Below are 6,366 nucleotides of genomic sequence, written 5' to 3'. Positions count from 1 at the left end.
TATACTCAATTTCTTCGGTATCTGGTGGATTTTCGGGAAAAATCAAAGTGTTCGGATTTGGATTCCGACGATCTTTACATACACTTATATACCACATAGAGTACTAATAAGATCTCAAAATAACAATAGAAGAACCCCTACATAGTGTGACATGAAAAGTTTTCTTATTCAGCATAATCAGCAAAATCACTATTCATAAGGGTTTCAAAAAAATTCCAAAAATTGGGGTTATTACAAGGACCATCGAAGGGCTCCAGCTCCCCGAGCCCAGCCTCAATATTCTGCTTGGCTTTAATAAATTCTTGCACAAAGCTATCCCAGTCCGCCTCCGGATTAGTCTTAATATGCTTCTCGGCAATAACCTAGCAATGACCAACCTCCGAAGCACCAGCATTTGTGATAGCCCTGTCATATTCTTCAAATTTCTTGTAAGCCTCAATAACTTCAGCCTCCGGTCTAACAACAGATATCTGTCTCCGGAGCTCAGCTAGCTCTGACTTCAGGTCAGCAGCTTCCTTCTCAGCATTCTCAGCCCGGACTGTGACATCATTTGGATGAGTATTTATGCTGGACAGAGAAGTGTCCTTCACAAAAATCTGGTCCCTCAGCTCCGCAAGTTCGGTATTTTTGTCAGCAATTGTAGCCCGGTCATGCTTCAAGTCATTATACGATATAACAGCAGCTCCGTCTATGTAACTACCAAGCTACAAAAAGAAAATTACAAGTCTCAAAGCAATTTCTAAGGCAAAATAGAAGAAATAGAGCAAACACAGAAATATTGTATACCTGACCCCAGAGACGAGTACACTCCTTCATCGTGGCATCAAACCCGGAGTCATTCATTTCCTTCCCCTCAGCCTGCGAGGGAATCTCAGCCATAAAGCGAGCGACCCTTTCATCCAACCCCGGACTGCTCCTCGCCGGATGCTCCACCTCCAATCCCTTACCCTTGTCCACTCCGGACACAGTACCAACATCAGCCTTCTCAGCCCGTGGAGGTTTCGACCCAACACTCTAGAGCCTCTTCCTCCTCTGAGTGACTTCTACTTCAGGAACATCTCCAAGAGCCTCAATATCTTCAAGGTTCTCCAACGCATCCCCAGCCTCCACTTCAACATCTTGCTCCGGGACCCTTTCTCCAAGAGCCTCAATATATAAGTGATGATGTCAAAGATCACTGGAGATAACAATATCATTAGTGTCTCTGATCAAAGTATGAAGCAAGCCAGATGGACATCTGATCTAAGGAGGAGATTAATGAACTATTATTTTTGGTAATCAGTTAAACTTGGGGCCAACCCTAAGTAAATTATATTGTTATCTTAATTTGTATTTTGTACTTGTAACACTTAAAGTCTATAAAAATGCAAAGGAGCAGACTTGAGTCTTTTTCCTAAAATAGTATCAAGCCTAAGGATTCTATCTGGAAGAAGATCAAGAAGATCATGCCTCAGAAGAATTTTGAAGAAGCTTGGAGTTGAATAAATCTGTTTGGAGAAAAATACTCTAAGTCAATATCTCTACAAGTCACAGATTTAATGTTATAGAGAAGTCATTCGAGAACTCCAGAATGGCTTATTGAGAAGTCAGGATAGCTACTCGAGAACTCAGGAAGATATCGACAAGCCAAATTGAAGAACTGAAGATTGGAGATATCGACAAGTCATTACTTCACTAGAAAACTCAGAGTTATCGACAAATCTACATTCAGTAGAGAACTCTGAGTTATCGATAAGTCAAGTTTCACTAGAGAACTCAGAGATATCGATAAGTCAAAATTCACTAGAGAACTCTGAGATATCGACAAGGTGAATTTGACTAAAGAACTCTGAGATATCGACAAGTCAAGAAGCCACTAGAGAACTAAGAGTTATCGATAAGTCAAAGTGAAGATGTGAAGAATAGAGATCTCGACAAGCCTAAAATCTCTTATAGAGAACTGAAGACCTCTACAAGCCAAACTAAACATTGAATACTGGAGAGCTCAATAAGTCAATATACTTATCGAGATGTCAAGTGTTTTATAAACCTAAGCTGGAGATCTCGAGGTACAATCTCAAAGTACAAAATTGCAGATCAGTTGACAAAAATTGCACATTCACCAGTATTCAATGCATCACCCCCCCCCTGTGTGTTATTCATTTCCTAACATTTACAAAAAGAAAACACTAAAGAACAGTACAGATATAGAAAACAGTCCGGACCAAAGAGAAAGAACTTATACCCTAGCCTATGTATAGTTCTATGCATCATAAAGGTACTTCGGGTTAGCTGAAAACCCAAACACTCACAAAGGAAAAAACTAGCCGGATAGCATCTCCCCAGAGAACAGCCCGGAGAACCTAGTCCAGCTCCCTCAGCAGCAATATGAGGGAGATACTGCAAATCCAGACCCCTCAGCATAATCAGTTCCCCATTCCAATGCTTCAATGAAGATTGCTGAATGACGGGTCTATAAGAGGAACCATAACCGCACTCCGCAGCCCGGAATCGCAGCTCATATAATGGCATCTGATTAGACCTAACTAGGCTAAAGATGTGATGCCACAACCTGAATGTGGGCTGAACCTTGAACTGATTGCAACTCACAATGAATCAGCTCATCCACTTTATTCCGTTATGAGTTATCTCTATCGGAGAAAGCTTAGATTCATATTTACAAAGATGCTTTAGGAAGAGATGCCAATGAGGGTTCCACCCGGACTGGAGATGCTCCAGCCAGACCGGAACAAAACCATCCGCCAATCTGTGGTAGATCATCTCCCCGGACTTTGGCCATCTCCATTCAATCCGAGGATCCAACTGGAAGGCAGCCCAGACTGAAGGGTCTTGTGCCGCATGATCCAGAGCAACATACTCCTCTTTCAGCTCATACAACTCCTTTGCCACAATACTCCTAGAAAACCTCCTATCAAATTCAACCTGGTCATACGGCCCCAGACCAGTATTTGGCTGCCTCGCATAGTCGGACCTGATACCCCTGTAGTACCAGCTATTTTCTATCTCCTCACTCTTGGTGATGAAGTAGTTTGGAACATCAACCCACAAACCCTCCGGAGTGCAAGGCACTTTCCTAGGAGATATTTTACCTAAGGTCCTGGAATCCGAATCAGACGGTCCCGGATAATAGGAGATATAGACCTTAGCACGAGCTTTAGTCCGGACCATATACCTATAACAAATGACAGAGGTTAGCCTAAATCCCAACAAATTTTTATCTTGCATCCTATCATGGTCCGTACTACCCTATGTTCAATTTTAATTAAGTTACAAAACCCCAACCAAGAGACCCAAACATCAACACATGAAATAAACCCCCTAACAACAACAAGTCCGAACTACACAAACACTAGAAACCTAACATCACTCAAAGCATAGTCCGGACTCAAATTACAAACAACCAACAATAGAAAAATAAACACAAGCCTAACAGTCCGGACCAATCAACACGGTCCAGACTAAAATAAAAACCCTAGTTCCATAAATACCATTAGCCAAAATCAAAAATAAAAAAAACTACAAAAACGGATATATACAGTCATATACACATATTCAAACACATAAACATACAAGAACAACCAAAAACCAATGTACACAGAAACACAAAGCAGAAACAAAATATACGAAGTATTTACGGGATATATAACGAAAAGAAGCGACAAAGAAAAGAAGAGAATTACTCACAATTCAAGAAGACAAGAGGAGAAGGAACAAACATGGCAAAGATGACGGCGACAATCGAGCACTGCAAAGCTTGATAGAGAAAAGAAAAAATGAGAAGAGAAATTGGAGAAGCAATAAAAAGAAAAAGAAAGGTTAGGGGTGCCTTTTATTGGCACGGTGAATCCCAAGAGTCTTCGTCACGTGGCAAAATCATGGCCGCCCAACAAAAATGTAACTAATACAGATAATTATGGGGCACATCTTTATACGATATTCACAACTGTTAGAATTCAAATCATGGGGGGGGAAACCACAAAACGATTCATCTTCCAGTCCGGACCAGTTGAACTCACCTCAATCCGGACTGGGGGGAAGAAATGCTCATATTCTTCTAAAGACAACTAAATTTAGTCCTGATTGGTTGAACTCACCTCAATCCGGACTGGGTGGGCAAATAAAGCGCAAATTCTTCTAAAGAAATCTAACCTCAATCCTGATTGGCTCCACTCAACACAATCCGGACTAGGGGGCAAACAAAGCTCAAATTCTTCTAAATACAACTAAATTAGTCCTGATTGGTTGAACTCACCTCAATCCGGACGGGGGCAATCAAAGCTCAAATTTTTCTAAAGATATCTAACCTCAGTCCTGATTGGCTTCACTCAACACAATCCGGACTGGGGGGCAAGCAAAGCCAAAATTCATAAAACAAACCAACCTTACTCCCCCATCAAAAAGATCTGCATAAGGGAGTGGGGAACACATAACATGTAGCTCCTGCAAGGACCAGGCTCGGACTCCTAACTCAATCCAGTCCTGCACATTATTAGTCCTAACTGGCCCACTCCCGCAAGCCCAACCTTGGGAGGTCCCAGCACGTGAGGCATATGCCGAAACGCATGATAGGGACAACTGTCACCCATCAATCATGGGAACAATCAAGGCACGTGTCAGAAGATCCTCAGAACATTCCCCAACCAGTCCCGTCCCGACACGTGTAAAGCATCCACTCCAGCCAGGTGTCCTCCGCTCCTAGAACCGACGACTACGATTAAAAGGTACCAGCCCCTAAACCCTACCCTTGGGCTATAAATAGCTCAAGGAGGAAAGGTTTTGGGGTTAATCACTCTCTTGCACTCATATACACACACAACCACCTCTCATCCCTGTCTATCTTTATCTTCCCCAAAAACGAGTTCTTACTCTCACACTGGAGGCGCCACGGGACCCAAACCCCCTTCCGGTGTTGTTTTGTAGGAGCCCCACGATAGCTACACCACCACAGCGGCGAAGGATCCAGGCACGACGTCGAATGAGCAGCCCCGCCACCAGGAGGTATCAGTATAAGAGTATTTCCGAGCATTATTCTTAGCTAAATAGTTTAGCTGTCATTTAATTTACTAGTTATTTAAAAATATGATCTTTTAACCATCACACCTAATAATTATAGATATATTATATCTTATCTTGTATATTTGTTGAATGTAGTTATTAACTAAGACATTTGCCTCAGTTTCAAAAAAATATGTTCTCTATGACATCCAACCTAATAATTATATATATCTTTTATTTTATCTTTTATATTTGTTGAATATGAAGTTATTAGTAAACCATAAACGCCAGTTTTATGTCATGTTTAAATCTAGGCTTCCTCATAAATATATACATATATTTATATTATTTTTAGTATATGTATTAAAATTCTTATTTTATATTTTTTAATTTATATAATATTAAGTGTAAAAATAATTTTTCTCTTTTTAACCAAATTTATTAATTATTTTTAACATGCAATTGAATATTTTATTTAAACAATAATAAATCTAATTGTAAACTTTAATATATATATATATGTACATAATATAAGTAATGTGTTATTAAATGTTTTTCATATTTAATCATGTTATTATATTTTCAATTGTAATATTTATTAAGTTGCAACTATATTTCAGCATCTATTCATGACACACACGCACAGACGCATATATATATATATATATATATATAGGAAAATTATCCACAATCAACTTGGCTGGGATACACCAGCCGCAATATTACATTGCGGGCTGCCGCAATATTTCATTGTGGGGGGCGAGTGCACCCGCAATAAAACAATGCGGCTGTTGTATCCCATCCAACGGTGGCTGGGGGTCAGTTCCCATATATATATATATATATTATTTTCATTTATGTTAATTTAAATATGGGAAAATGGATTTTTTCGTCACCTAACTTATCGTGTCTTTATAAACTTACCATTCAACTATAATTTTTTTCTTTTACAAACTAATGTTAGATTCATATTTTTTTTAATCAATAACGTTAGGTTCAAATTTGATTATTAAAATTATGTCAATTTTTTGTAGAATTATTAAAACACAATGGTAGTATGTAATATTTTAATGATTTGATATATGTCTATTTCTTTATATATATTACTTCATATGCCCCCAAGACGTTTAACTTGGGTGATGAGAGTTTGACACATATTTAAAACTCCTAAAAGATGTAGGTTTTAAATTATTTAATTTTTTTTCTTCTGAATAAAAATTTAACGTTTAAATTTTTATATACAAAAAAAAATCTTAAAAATAAGGTATCAAATTATGGTTATAAAAAAATATCTTGTTTGATTTAATACCAAATTCACTATATTATAACATTATTCTATTTTTGTATTTATATATACTTGGTTCACGATTT

The sequence above is a fragment of the Apium graveolens genome, chromosome 2 (assembly GCF_009905375.1).
Source record: "Apium graveolens cultivar Ventura chromosome 2, ASM990537v1, whole genome shotgun sequence".
Taxonomy (NCBI): Eukaryota; Viridiplantae; Streptophyta; class Magnoliopsida; order Apiales; family Apiaceae; genus Apium; species Apium graveolens.
Note: the sequence above shows the minus strand (reverse complement) of the source record.